Below are 15,613 nucleotides of genomic sequence, written 5' to 3'. Positions count from 1 at the left end.
TCAAGTGGCTCTAGATATCACTCTTGGTGCCATTTCCTTCAAAAGGCCATCATGTGGTCCAAATGTCTGCTCCAAAACAGGGGGACACTATTCTCACATACAAACTGGTTATACACACACACACCCATGCAATAAACGAATTAGCATGCAGGTCAGATAAACATGCATGTCTGTACAGACCTGCACTCTCCAATATGAAGGCCACAGGCCACACGTGGCTACTGAGCATGTGAAATGAGGCTAGTCCAGGTTGAGAGGTGCTATAAGTGTAAAATGCACACCAGATTTTGAAGAGAAATACACACTAGTGTAAGACGAAAATGTAAACCATCCCAGTAATTTTTAGATCAGTTGCATGTTGAAATGGTAATATTTTATATATATTGGGTTAAATAAATTACGAAAATGAATTTCACCTGCTTCTTGTTAATGTGGCTACTATAAAATTTTAAATTATATTTGTGGCTTATATTATATTTCTATTAGACAGTGCTTATACAAATTATCTTTTTAAAAGTGAGGAAGGAGAAGAAGAGCAAGTAGCAGGCCTAGAGAACAGTATCCACTGGACACCTAAACTTAAGCAAATGTCTTCCCAGGACACTTATCTAAAGAGAAGAAGAAAAGCAAAGTGGGAGAGTGGGTAGATCACAGGCTTTGGAATGTGCTGGCCCTCAGAGGTTCTATCACCCTTAGCTATGAAACCCAGGGACAACTAACTACTGTGACTTCTCCAAACCTCCTATTCTACTGTAAAATAGCAACAAAAACAATAGGCTTGGGAAGTGCTTTAGAGCTTGCTACATACTACAGTCCCTAATACAGGATCCATACTATTGGTGCAGCTGCATAGAAACTGTAACCAAGAAGAGACCCTGCACCTCTCCAATCGCTACCTTTGTATCCACCACTTGCCTTCCCCTACCCACCACCTCTCAACTTAACCTTCCCAAACACAGCACAGACTATCTGAGTCACAATTTCAAAAATATGTCTCTTAAATTGCTCACTCGCATCAGAAATATGACGACTTCCTCTGGTATTCAGCACCCAGCCTGCCCTTAGAGAATCAACAAGTCAAGTGTGCCCCAAAATTCTGCTCTAGTGAAAGTAAGGACCTCCTCCAGCACCTCTTATTAAGCCATTCAAATTTATCACTATGGATCATCTAATTCTATACATGGATCAAGTATCTTTTTCTATAAAAACTTCTGTAAAGGAAAGCCAGGTGCAGTGGCCTGGACCTATGGTCCCAGATGCTCGGGAGACTGAGGTGGGAGGATAACTTGAGGGCAGGAGCTTGAGGCTGCAGTGAGCTGTGATTACGCCTGTGAATAGCCCGTGCAGTCCAGCCTGGGCAACATAGTGAGACTCCATCTTTAAAACAAAAAAAGAAATTGTGGCTCACGCCTGTAATCCCAGCACTTGGGAGGCCGAGGAAGGTGGATCAGGAGGTCAGGAGTTCAAGACCAGCCTGGCCAAGATGTTTCCTGTCTCTACTAAAAATACAAAAAAATTAGCTGGGCGTGGTGGCAGGCGCCTGTAATCCCAGCTACTCAGGAGGCTGAGGCAGAGAATTGCTTGAACACGGGAGGCAAAGGTTGGAGTGAGTGGAGATCGTACCACTGTGCTCCAGCCTGGGCAACAGACCGAGACGCTCAAAAAACAACAAAAAAAAAAAAAAAGCCTATAAGCCAATTTGCTGCTGGGGGAAAAAAAAAAGCTTCTGCTAAAGCAAATTGTTAGCAAGCTTTTTTTGAGCACAAGTCTCGCTCTGTACCGCAGGCTGGGAATGCAGTGGCGCAATCTCGGCTCACTGCAAGCTCTGCTCTCTCCCGGGTTCACGCCATTCTCCTGCCCTCAGCCTCCCGATGTTAGCTGGGATACAGGCTGCCCGGCCACCCACGCCCGGGCTGATTTTTGTTTTTTTAGTAGAGAGGGGTTCAGCGGTGGTTAGCCAGGATGGTCTCGATCTCCTGACTCATGGAATCGCGGCCGCCTCGGCCTCCCAAAGTGCTGGATTACAGGCGTGAAGCACTCTGCCTGGCCAAGCTTTTTTTTTTTTTTTTTTTTTTTAGAACCAGGCATTATAACCAGCATTATAACTTGTCTGATTTGAGAAAATAAAAGAGCCTTTTCTCATGAGAATTATCAAAGACTTGTCACCAATTGAACAATCACTGCTAGGTCACATGCAGACAATTCAGTGAAATCAAAAAATACACAAACCTGGCAGACTCACCTGGCATGTGCAGACTTGGGCCCGCTGTCCTTCCGCAGCATGGAACCAGGATCCTAACGGAGGGCTGAGTTTGGTTGGGCAGCTGCTACACGGAGCTCCTGAAAGTAAGCGCTCCTGGGCTGTGGCCTGTTAAATCACCAAAGCCACAGAGCGGGCGTCCGAGCCTGTGGGAGGGACAGGGAGACCATCAGTGGAGGCAACTCTCTTCCTGCACAGTCTCTTCAGCTACTTCCCAGGGATGCGGCGCCACCGGCAACCCTCTACCGTGAAAAAGCCGTCCTACGCTCAAGGACCATCCACGCGTGCACTCAGGATGAGGCGGAAGGATTGTGCTACCTCATCACCAGTTGCTGTAATGCACACGACATGAACACCTTAACCTTGACACCTGACAAGCCCAGAGAACGAAACCCTCCCCAACACCCGCCAGTCAACTCCAGTCTCATCTCAATTCCAAAGGGCAAGAGGTAATAAATCCCCAAGTTCTGGATTTAATGAACCAGTAAAACTTCAATAACAACCACAAACCTGAGGGAGTAATAGGAGTTACCAAAATTTTGCTTTGCTAAGTGTGGATTTTCTCTTTCATTACCATCCACGATTACTATGATTACATAAAATTAAGGTCCGTAAAAACAGTTTACAGTGAAAACATTCAAACACACAAACGGAGAACGGCACAGGGAGCATATGAGCCCCCCTTACTCAGCCTCAGTAATTACGTCTGACCCATCCTGAGTCACCTCCCATCCCCAGGTAACTCTGCAGCAAATCTCAGACCTATGATTTCATCCATAAATAAAAGTATACCAACTCCTGAAAAATGTGTAAGGAAATGATCTCAGAATAAAAGACATCTATAAAGTGAAGACATCCAGTCGTATTAAAAACTCCCACAATATCACTGCTTTGTGTCAGGACTCACATCTACCCTGGAAGGTGAGAGCTTTGTCATGCACCACAACCAACGCTTGAGAACCACTTAGGGGAGGGGACAAACCAAACTTGGGAGATGTAACCCAATGTCACTCGAGATAAGTTAAACTTAACCCACTCATTAATGTAGATGCAGAGATTCTGAACACAATTTTTCAAGTGTGACAGGTCAATCTCTACTTCACCAGTTCCACCTAAAACATTAAGCAATAACCTAAACAACGCCCGCTCGCTCTCTGAGATGTAGGAGGCCGAGACAAGTGTTCCCGTAATCACTAGTAAGCCCTTCGACGCACACACCATCAACACTCTACCCAACTCAGGAAGGATGCTCTCTCTGGTCCAGGGACAGCACAGGCCTCATCCACATTTCCACCTGCGCGAACCCCAGCCAGCACCATTTAGGCTCATTCCCTCTCTAACCTCCGTCTGAAGTCACTTTTCCAGGATGAACTGCAATGGACGCTCGCAGAGTCAGCCACGTGCTGGGGAGACGAGCCCACGGAAGAGCGGCCTCCTGGGGCCCAGCGCCGCGCTCCAGGGGCCTCCCGGGCGACTCCGCAACGCCTGCCCCGAGCCCGGCCGCGGACGCAGCGACCTGAGCACCTCTCCCCGAGCCTGGCTCCGTGGCGAGAGTTACGTAAACCGGGGCGCGCGGAGTCTCCCCTCGCGTGTGTCTGGGTTTGGCGGCCGCCAATCCAGCCCCAAGCCCAGGATGCCCACGCCACCCGCCAGGAGCAGCGTATCGGAATCGCACCCCGCCCCGGGCTCCACGGCCTCCTCTGCAGCCACGAGGAAGGTGCCCGCCCCGGGGCCGCACCCGCCCCACTGAACTCTGCGGCCGCACGCGCCGCCCTCGCCCTGATTCCGACCTCAGCCTCTCCGGAGTCGACCTGGATCCTGCGTAGACAGCAGGCACCGGCGGCCCCCACCCCGGCCCGGAGCCCGGGGGACGGCGGAGAGCGGCGAGGACAGCCCAGTCCCGGACCCTCCTCGGGAAGACCCCGAGCTCGCGAGCGGGCGGAGCATCCCGGGCCCTCCTCGGGGACTGCCGAAGCCCTGCGCGGACGCGCGCCCACGTCCTCCGTGAGCGCCCCGGCTGTGCCCCGCCAGCCCTTCCCACGGCCCAGGCCTCGCGGAACCCCCAGCCCCAGTCTCATCCCCGGGCCTGCGCGCCGCCCGGACCCGACTCCAGCCTACCCCGGCCTCTCCGCGGGCGCTGAACAAGCCTGCGCAGCCCTGGCGTCTCGTTCGGCCCGCTGCCCCACACGCGCACCATCCGGGCCTCCAGCGCCTCACACACGTGTCACGGCGACGCTTAAAGGCGCCGCACCCAGCGGCCGCGCTGCGCTAACACCAAAAGGGTCTGGAGGCTTTAAGAGGCGGGGCTAGATTCGGCTCACTCCCTGTCCCCGCCCACCGCCGCTTCCGTGACGCCTACGTCACCTCTCCATCACGGGACCCCCGCCAGCCTACGTGATGACGCAAGTGCGCAGAGCCAAAGGCGCTCCCGCACTTGTGCCGCGGCCGGGTGACGTCCCCGCAGCGCACTTGAGGTGCCGCTACTTCCGGGTCGGAAGAGCGCACCTGGCGCTGTTGCGGACGCCTCAGGTGTGACAGTGGCGCGCCCCCTCGCCCCAGAACGGGGACTCGAGACCCTCTGCCCGCCCCTGCAACAGCGTTCCTGCCCTGTCTCCCGGGCAGGGAGAAGACTGGCCTCCCACCTGCCCCCTGGCCGTCCTGTGGCTGTAGAGAAGCGGAGGCGCGGGCGCTTGGCCTTAACCTCCCGGGCTCTGGGGCCATCTATGACTTCCACACGCGGAGCACCTGCAGTTTGGGGAGGGCGGGATCTGGGAGCGATCCGCCAAAGCCTGGGGCTGCCGAGGAAATGACTCTTTGGAATTAGGGATCTGAGAGTGTGAGATTTGACCTTTGAAGTCTGGCGGTCGCTGCGCAATCCCTAGCTCCACCCACCCGCTCCAAAAGTTTTGTCCTCTGACAACTCTGCGAAGGTTTTAGCTGAGTATTTGTAAGCACGTATTGCTTTTGCAGTGTTTTTAAAAATCCGCTTGATCTGAGGCAACTTCGCTGGCCTCCTCCCCGTTCCCCTGGGCAGGTGGAGAGAATGTCGGTTTCTAGCCTGACCTCAGAAACTCAAGAGAAGCACTGGATGGGCATAAACTACTTTATGCAAAAGGCAGAACTTTATAAATACAGTCTATCTGCTGTGTCTTTTTTGACGTAAGTAGGAATGATGAGTAGGGTAATGTCACAGGTGAACAACCCGAAGCGAATCTCCATGCCCTCCCCACGGATCCTAGAGCAGGGACTGGAGATGGGGAGAGAGGCTAGATGTACTTGAAACAAAATTCCCCTTGTATTTATTACTTGGGCGCTGGTGTTTTTTGAAAAAAGCAAACAAGAAAACCATATTAGTCTGATGCTGAAACTACGCCCTATCTGTAAGAATCCTTGTCCTGGGCGCCGTGGCTCACGCCTGTAATCCCAACACTTTGGGAGGCCAAGGTGGGCGGATCACTTGAGGTCAGAAGTTCAAGACCAGCATGGCCAACATGGCGAAACCCCGTCTCTACTAAAAATACAAAAATTAGCTGGGTGTGGTGGTGTGCGCCTGTAATCCCAGCTACTCAGGAGGCTGAGGTACGAGAATCCCTTGAACCTAGGAGGCGGAGGTTGCAGTGAGCTGAGATGGTGCCTCTGCACAACAGCCTGGGCTACAGAGAGAGACTCCGTCTCAAAAGGAAAAAAAAAAAAAAAGGTCTGGGCACAGTGGCTCACGCCTGTAATCCCAACACTTTGGGAGGCCAAGGCAGGCAGATTACTTGAGGTCAGGAATTCGAGACCAGCGTGGCCAACATAGTGAAAACCCGTCTCTACTAAAAATACAAAAATTAGCCGGGTGTGTGGCGCATGCCTGTAGTCCCAGCTACTCAGGAGGCTGAGGCAGGAGAATTGCTTGAACCCAGATGTTGGAGGTTGCAGTGAGCCGAGATCATGCCACTGCACTCCAGCCTGGGCAACAGAGCAATGCTTGGTCTAAAAAAAAAAAAAGATGCAACGTAGGTCTCTCCTGAAATTAGCCCAAATCTTCAGCTATGTTCTACAGACTGTGAAACCAGGAGAGGAGTTGAGTCCGTCTTACCTTGACCTTCCAGGCAGGGAGCCAATCAGGTAATTTTTGGGTGACAATATAACTATTACATTAATGCACCTTTTTCTTGAGAGAAGTTCTAATGTGATTCGTTTTGGTTACAGCTTTCTATAACAGAATATTTTATTCTTTCATCTTTAATGTTTCTCTAGTTTTCTCTCTTAGGATTTAGAGATCATTCAATTGTCTCATCTCAAACATTTCAATTTCCATGTGGTTCTTTCATACACATTTATCCACAGTGAGCCTGCCCTGCATGCTTTCGGTGTGGCCGACCGTTGCAGCCACCGTTAGGTCTGCAGGGATTGGCGTGTTGCCCCTGAATTGCGATAGCAGCATTTCTCTCTAGCCTGGCAGAGGAGTGCAATCATGGACTTGCTCTTCCACCCACTGGGGTTGCATTTCATGGGTGCCGAGTGCCTGGGGAACCCAGGCCATTTTGAATGAGGGTTTTCAGCCCAGATGTCCCTCCTGCTCTAGGGGAACCCTTCACATCAGTCAGGTGACTTGCTGGACTGATACAGCCTCTGCCATCAGCCTCTGAAGCAAAACCTTTTCTCAGGTGTGTGTGCGGTCCACGGAGACCTGAGTTCCCAGGTTTGGGAGGGATGCCACTTTCCTTAGGAAGAACAGCAACGCATGTCATCCTTCCCATCCGTGCAGATGGGACAGGACTCTCAGGAAATCTGTAATTAACATCACCCCAGAAGATGCACAGGCACAGGCAGCTGCTAGGCACCGGCAGCTGCTGGGCACCGGCAGCTGCTGGGCACAGGCGCTTGGGGAAGACAGAAGCCATGACGCCACGCCACCTGTTGGTACGCAAAGGAAGTGGCTCTTCTGGCTGCTTGGCACCATTCTTACGACCCTTCCATTTTGTTTCTAGTCTCAGAAGGGGTGGAGAAAGTCATCCTTCCTAAATGGTGTGACTCTCAGACATCTGACCGTGCCAGGAGAATGGCTGTGCACGGCGGCAGCCCAGGCCCGAGCAGGGGCAGCCAGGGAGCTGGGACCACAGAGGGCATTAGCAAGAGCAGCAGCTACTCCAAGATGCTTTGGCACAATTCAGAATACATATTTTGTAGTTTTCCCTTGTCTTTTACTTTTTTGAGGTGGAGTCTCACTCTGTCGCCCAGGCTGGAGTGCAGTGGTGCAATCTCAGCTCACTGCAACCTCTACCTCTCAGGTTCAAGCAATTATCGTGTCTCCGCCTCCAGAGTAGCTGAGATTACACGCGCACTCCACCACATCTAGCTAATTTTTGTATTTTTGGTAGAGATGGGGTTTCGCCGTGTTTGGTCTTGAACTCTTGGCCTCAGGTGATCTGCCCACCTCAGCCTCCCAAAGTGCTAGGATTACAGGCCTGAGCCACCGTGCCCGGCCTCCCAACCTTTTCTCTTGTTTTATTTTGGTAAACTGTATTAGTTTAATACCTCTCCCCCATCGATGGTTGGAATTCCCAAACTCAATCATTTTGGGGGCTTTCTGCCTCCTTTGAATAGGACAGATCTCCAGGGGTTTACCCAGGCTCCGAAGAGCCACTCCAGGCAGCCGGCTGTTTGGGGAGGTGCACCCTGGTCTTCTAGGCTGCGGATTCCTTGCATTGGTCCCCTGGTACTGCTCTCAAGCTCAAGGGGCACCTCAGCCAGATGTGCCCTAGGCTGGCAGAGCCCTTCCCCTGAATGCAGCTGTGCAGGATGCTACCCTTTCCATAATAAGTTTGGTCCCAGGGATTCCCCCAACACACACACACGTACATTCTCTCTTACTCACATCCTCATATACACACACCCCACCACACTCACACTTTCAAAACCCACCGACTCTCACACTCACACTCGCCAGCCCTTCCCCTTGCTCCGTCACCTCCCTCCAAGTCCCAGCCCCACGCAGCCTCCTGCGGTCCCAGCCTGCTTGGTGCCAGCCGTCTCTGGTGCCAGCCATCTCCCCCAAATATCCACCCTTCTGGGTTCCTTTCTACCCAGAGGGACCTGAAGTTTCCCTAGGAAGCACTTGCTAAGGGCCCCAGCCCCCGACTCCTGGGGAAGAAGGCTCCAGGCCTCTGCCACACAAAGCCTTCACTATTCTTTTGGGGCTGGCACCCCTTCCTGTGGCACTGTGGCACCAAATTGATTCGTCTAGCAAATATTTCTTATTTACTCTGTTCCACATGGTGGTGAACGAATCAACCCTGTACTCTCCCCACAAAGGACTTAAGAACACGCAGGTCATAAACAAATGAACACATTTGCGTAATTATTATTACCAATGGTGACCAGGCCAAGAGCAGGATGAGGTAAGGGAGAGTACCTTGGCCTGGGGCATTGGGGAAAACTCTTGTGAGGATGTGCTACCTCCGTTGAAAGTGGGAAGATGAGGAGAGGCTGGCTGTAAGAGGAGCAAGAGAAGGAGGTTCTGGAATGAGAGAACAGCATGAACAAAGTGCCCGAGACAGGAGCAAGCTTGGCACCTTCGAGAAAATAAAGAGGAGAATCACTGAACCTGAGAGGTGGAGGTTGCAGTGAGCCGAGATTGCACCACTGTACTCCAGCCTGTGAGACAGAGTGAGACTCCATCTCAAAATAAAAAGAAAAAAGGAAAGGAGGCCATTGGGCAGGCTGAGGCTGGAGGGGTGGACCACGTGCCCCACAGGCAAGAGGTCCCCACTATAGATGAAGCACTCAGGCTGCAGACAGGTGGGCGGCGCCTCGGGTGAGAGGTAAGTTTGTCTCCATAGGTCAACCTGCTACACGGAATTCTCCAGAATCCCCTGCAAAGGTGTAGATGGGCTGGGCACAAGAGCTCACGCCTATAATCCCAGCACTTTGGGAGGTCGAGGAGGGCGGATCACCTTGAGGTCAGGAGTTTAAGACCAACCTGACCAACATGGTGAAACACTGTCTCAACTAGAATACAAAAATTAGCCGGGCATGATGGCACTTACCTGTAATCCCATCTACTTGGAAGGCTGAGGCAGGAGAATCGCTTGAACCCGGGAGGCGGGGCTTGCAGTGAGCCGAGATTACGCCACTGCACTCTAGCCTGGGTGACAGAGCGAAACTCCATCTCAAAAAAAAAAAAAAAAGGTGTAGATGGCTTCCACTTTGTGATTTTCAATGTGATTTCTTTTCATTTAATTTTTTTTCCCAAATCTATAGGTCTTTTATTGCAGCATCTAAATATCATAGATAGGTCTGAGGAGTCATCCAACGTCATGTTTCTGTAGCTGGACAACTCTTACAACTTCCTCAGCAGCCTGCGGAACTGTTCCTTTGTAGGAGACGTAGACAGCACCCCAACATTTTCTGATATCCTTGTTTTTAACTGTTGCTGCTTGCTGAATCAGAGCAGCTGAATTTGAACAAGCCTGAAACAAGCTCAATGTCATTTCCTTCAAAGATTTATTCGACGTTCTGGGCTTGAGATACTGAATAAACATCACCTGGCCTCATCTGAACCCTGCAGATGGATTTTCCACCCAAGATGTTTCGGATTTCAACAAGAGTCATGTTCTCCTGGATAACGACATTGGTGGGGAAGTGAGCCCCCACAGAGGTCATCTTGTCATGAAACCCAGGGCAGCCCCCTTGCCCATGCTCCCTGCACGACCACGAACAGTCCCAGCGGCAGCCGGCTCCCTTCTGTTTCCCCACCATTTGTCAACCCGGAGCCTCTTTTCCTTTCCAAGGAGACTGAGTTCTACATTGACATGATTGAAGTCCCTCCTCAAGGCTGGGCGTTGTGGCTCACACCTGTAATCCCAACACTTTGGGAGGCAGAGGCAGGCAGATCACTTGAGGCCAGGAGTTTGAGACCAGCCTGGTCAACATGGTGAAACCTTGTCTCTACTAAAAATACAAAAATTAGCCAGGTGTAGTGGCACGTTCCTGTAGTCTCAGCTAGTAGGGAGGCTGAGGCAGGAAAATTGCTTGAACCTGGGAGGCGGAGGTTGCAGTGAGCCAAGATCGCGCCACTGCACTCCAGCTTGGGCGACAGGGCGAGATCCTGTCTCAAAAAAATAAATAAATATAGTCCCTTCTCAGGGTTCCTCTCAGGCACTTCCCAATAACCGTGTGTTCCTTTAGAGTAATATTGACCTTTTCTGGAATATCCACAAGTTGGTTGCTGGGAACGATCTTCATTCTCACAGTAGATGCGGCAAAGACAGCTTTTTTTTTTCTTTTTTTTTTTTAAATATAACTTCCAGACATCTTAACCTTGGTATTTTGAACATACTAGGAAGTATCTTTCCATGAATATTGTAAATTGTCAGGCTGGTCTAACAAGGCGGTTTTGGAATTCCACTTTGGGAGGTGTAGGAAGAATAACTTTAGAGCAGACCAACCCTCAGACACTGCTGGTAGGTGTGTAAAATGGTGCGGCCACTGCAGAGCACAGGACAGTGCTTCCTCCAAAAGTGAAACCTAGGACTACTATATATACCATCTACACATACTATATAAACTATATATACACTATGTGTACAGCTTATATAGACATAGTATGTATGCATATACTATGTATGTATAGATATTATCTATATATACTATGCTCCCAGACTTAATTATTGCAATACAATTTTACTTATATAGTATTATGTATAATTATTATATTGCAATTTTTTAAATTTTTGAGACAGTCTGGAGTGCAGTGGCGCCATCTCAGCTCACTATAACCTCTGTCTCCCGGGTTGAAGCGATTCTCCTGCCTCAGCCTCCCGAGTAGCTGAGATTACAGGCACGCGCCACCAAGTGTGGCTGATTTTTTGTATTTTAGTAGAGATGTGGTTTCACCAAGTTGGCCAGGCTGGTCTCGAACCCCTGACCTCAGGTGATCCACCCGCCTTGGCTCCCCAAAGTGCTGGGATTACAGGCGTGAGCCACCATGCCTGGCCTGTATTGCAATAATTATACATAATACTGTGTATATACATATATACATAATATTGTGTATATACCTATATACTGTGTATATAGATATATATAGTTTAGATATATATATATGCTGAATCAGAGAAGCTGAATTTGAAACAAGCTTCATGTCATTTCCTTCAAAGATTAATGTTGAATTAATTAATGTTGGTTAATGTATATATGGCTCTATATATCTATAGTAGGTATCTATATATATCTATAGTGTATAGATATCTATATACATATACTAAGTGTGTGTGTGTATATATACCAATTAAAAGCAGGGACAGATATTTGCACACCCATGTTCATAGCCACATTATTCACAATAGCCAAAAGGCGGAAGCAACCTCAGTGTCTACTGATAGATGAATGGATCCACAAAATGGAATTGATATACACAATGGAATATTAGCCATGAAAAAGAAGGAAGCATGGATCCATGCTCTAATACCAATGGACCTTGAAGACATGTGCTAAGTGAGCCAGACATAACATAGGTGGAATCATGCAGGACGATGGAATATTTAGAATAGGCAAATCCATAGAGACAAAGTAGATTAGAGATTACCAGGGGCTAGAAGGAGGAGGATATGGGGGGTTATTGCATAATGGTGACAGAGTTTCTGGGGGGTGGTGAAAAAGTTTTGGAAATGGTGATGGCCACAAAAACATTGTAAGTGTAATTAACACCACTGAATTGTACACTTAAAAATGGTTAGAAAGCGGCCAGGTGAGGTGGCTCACGCCTGTAATCCCAGCACTTTGGAGGCTGAGGGGGCAGATCACGAGGTCAAGAGATCGAGATCATCCTGGCCAACATGGTGAAACCCTGTCTACTAAAAATACAAAACTTAGCTGGGCGTGGTGGCACACCTGTAGCCCCAGCTACTCGGGAGGCTGAGGCATGAGAATTGCTTGAACCCAGGAGGTGAAGATTGCAGTAAGCCAAGATTGTGTCACTGCACTCCAGCCTGGGTGACAGAACGAGACTCTGTCTCAAAAAGAAAAAAAAAAAAAGAAAAAAAAAACTATGGTCACAGCAAATTGCCTATAATAAAATTGATGCTAGTAAAATACTGTAATTCCACATTCCACTGTTTGGGTTTAATTATTTTTTAAAGTTAGATCAGGTAAAAGTATCCATTAAAAATTAGTGGGGAAAAGATATTGCTACTATGTGTCCTATAACTAGGCTCAAATTCTTCCATCAGCTCCGAAGTACTTTATTTTTATTTATTTATTTTTTTGAGACCGAGTGTCGCTCTGCTGCCCAGGCTGGAATACAGTGGCTCCATCTTGGCTCATTGCAACCTCCACCTGTGGGGTTCAAGTGATTCTCCCAGCTCGGCCTCTCGAGTGGCTGAGATTACAGGCATGAGTCACTGCACCTGGCCAGCTCCAAAGTTCTTTAACCTGTCCTGGTGGCTCCCCAGCTCCACCACCAGGCCCCACGTCCCTTCAGATTGGATCTTACAGGGTCTCTTGGTGCTTTTCCATGGTGGGTGTACACATCTGTGTTGATGGGTTAAGACTGGCCTTGCCTGTCCCCATTCATTTTTCTTTCACAGGATAAACAAGACTGAGAGGAAATAATGGTGTCTGGTTGTGTCCCTAACAATGTCGTTACCCCATATGTGGGTCTACAAATTGATTTTTTTCTTTTTCTTCTTTTTCGAGACAGAGTCTTGCTCTGTTGCCCAGGCTGGAGTGCAGTGGTGCGATCTCGGCTTACTGCAACCTCCGCCGCCTGGGTTCAAGTGATTCTCCTGCCTCAGCCTCCTGAGTAGCTGGGACTACAGGCATGCACCACCATGCCCAGCTAATTTTTTGTTTTGTTTTATTTGTGTGTTTTTTGAGATGGAGTCTCGCTCTGTCGTCCAGGCTGGAGTGCAATGGTGCAATCTCGGCTCACTGCAACCTCTGCCTCCCGGGTTCAAGTGATTCTGTATCAGCCTCCCGAGTAACTGGGACTACAGGCACCCACCACTGCACCTGGCTAATTTTTGTATTTTTAGTAGACACGGGGGTCTCGAACTCCTGACCTCAGGTGATCCTCACGCCTGGCCCTCCCAAAGTGCTGGGATTACAAGCGTGAGCCATGGCGCCCTGCCTACAAACTGATTTTAAATTGTATTTCAAAGATCAGCAAAACGTGGATAATTGTTGAAAACGGATCATAGATACATGGAGTTGGTCATACCATTCTCTGCATTTTTGTATATGTTTTAAAATTTCCATAATGAGTTTAAGTCAAGTTTGACCTAAATGCATAAATATATGAAAAGGGTATAAATCACCTGGAGTGCTGCTTACTAAAACTCCAAATGTGGGCTGCAAATGCCAAGTAAGTTAATTTGTATGAAATGGAAAGTTTTGATATTGTTATTATAGTATACCACTCAACCAGTTTCCCTACATATTTGGACATACACAAGAAATAATCCAAATATTTCTGCAGTAGATATTAAGTGGATCACATTTAATGTGTGACATTGGGGCAAACTTCAGATGTCGGTAAGTTTGTTCTTGCTTTTTTGGGCAGTAACTGCACCCAATAGGAAACATGATTCTTCTGGCTGCCCCTGGAATAACAGATTCTGCATAACAAACTGTGCACATGGGCCAGGGGGCAGCTAACTGTTCAAATACACCATTAAAGAATGTCCATGGCCAGGCACGGTGGCTCACGTCTGTAATCCCAGCACTTTGGGAGGCCGAGGTGGGTGGATCACGAGGTCAGGAGATCGAGACCATCCTGGCTAACATGGTGAAACCCCGTCTCTACTAAAATACAAAAAGTTAGCCAGGCGTGGTGGTGGGTGCCTGTAGTCCCAGCTATTCTGGAGGCTGAGGCAGGAGAATGGCGTGAACCCAGGAGGCGGAGGTTGCAGTCAGCCGAGATTGCGCCACTGCACTCCAGCCTGGGCGACAGGGCGAGACTCTGTCTCAGAAAAAAAAAGAAAAAGTCCATATGGCAAAGCATTATGAGACTTTTGCTTGAAGTTTGAATTATGATGGGACCATCCTTCTCAGCACGAGGATAGAGCGGGAGCAGAGAGAAACAACCTGGAGAATCAGAGAGACCCGGGAGGCCAAGCACGGTGGCTTACGGGAGGCTGATGCGGGCAGATCGCTTGAGGCCAAGAGTTTGAGACCAGCCTCACCAACACGGTGAAAACCCTATTTCTACTAAAAATACAAGAATTTGCTGGGTGTTGTGATGCACGCCTGTAATCTCAGCTACTCTCGAGGCAGACGTTGCATTGAGCTGAGATCACACCGCTGCACTCCAGCCTGGGCAATGGTGCGAGACTGTCTCAAAAAAAAAAAAAAAAAAGAAAGAAAGAAAGAAAGAAGGGGGAGCTTCAAACTCACTGTTCAAAGTGACCTTGGAGGAAAAAAAAAAAGTTATTTAAAAAAGAGAGACAGAGAGAGAGACCTAGGAGTCAGATCAACTGCAATGGATGGATCTTATTTGGGTCTTGATTCAAACCCATAAACCACACAAAAGCATCTATGAGACAGTTAGAGATGTCAGAAACTGACTGGATATTTGATGACATTGATGAATTCTAAGTAAGTGTTTAACGTGTGGTAAAGGTATTTTGCATTTTTTGTTTTTGTTGTTTGAGACAGGATCTCACTCTGTCACCCAGATTGGAGTGCAGTGGTGCGATCTCAGCTCACTGCAACCTCCACCTCCTGTGCTCAAGTGATCCACCTCAGCCTCCCGAGTAGCTGGGACTAACAGGCATGCACCACCACGCCCAGCTAATCTTTGTATTTTTTTGTAGAGTTGGGTTTTCTCCATGTTGTCCAGGCTGGTCTTGAACTCCTGGGCTCAAGCAATCCGCCCAGCTTGGCCTCCCAAAGTGCTGGGACTACAGGTGTGAGCCACTGTACCTGGCCTGGAAAAGGTTTTAAAAGTAGTTTTAATTTTGGCCAGACACGTTGGCTCACGCCTGTAATCCCAACGCTTTGGGAGGCCGAGGCGGGCAGATCATGAGGTCAGGAGTTCGAGACCAGCCTGACTAACATGGTGAAACCCCGTCTCTACTAAAAACACAAAAATTAGCTGGGTGTTGTGGCGGGTTCCTGTAATCCCAGCTACTCAGGAGGTTAAGGCAGGAGAATCACTTGAACCCAGGAGGTGGAGGTTGCAGTGAGCCAAGATCGTGCCATTGCACTCCAGCCTAGGTAACAGAACAAGACTCTATCTCAAAAAAATAAATAGAATAAAATACTACTACTACTACTAATAATAATATGTGCTACGTTTCAATTCCTTTTCTGTTTGGAAATTTTTGTCTCAAAATAAATCTTCTTTTTTCAGGATAAAGACAACNC

The 15,613-nt window shown here is 48.9% G+C and overlaps 1 protein-coding gene across 4 annotated transcripts in view; it reads right to left on the bottom strand.

Moving 5' to 3' along the window:
• Positions 1-5,405, bottom strand: part of USP36 (ubiquitin specific peptidase 36) — a 45,765-nt gene extending 40,360 nt beyond the window's left edge. For 3 of the 4 annotated variants that reach the window (XM_017879362.1, XM_017879361.1, XM_017879364.1), the window contains exons 1-2: positions 4,379-5,405; positions 2,243-2,406 (exon numbers count right to left, since the gene is read on the bottom strand). The gene's annotated coding sequence lies outside the window, so the exon portion shown is untranslated. Of the gene's footprint in view, positions 1-180; positions 1,237-2,242; positions 2,407-4,378 lie in introns of those variants that run through there. The other variant, XM_017879363.1, reaches the window with a different exon arrangement.
• Positions 5,406-15,613: the final 10,208 nt, after the last annotated feature.

Source organism: Rhinopithecus bieti, unplaced genomic scaffold (assembly GCF_001698545.2).
Source record: "Rhinopithecus bieti isolate Rb0 unplaced genomic scaffold, ASM169854v2 scaffold_9899, whole genome shotgun sequence".
Classification (NCBI taxonomy): Eukaryota; Metazoa; Chordata; class Mammalia; order Primates; family Cercopithecidae; genus Rhinopithecus; species Rhinopithecus bieti.
This window is presented reverse-complemented; position numbering and strand designations above follow the sequence as displayed.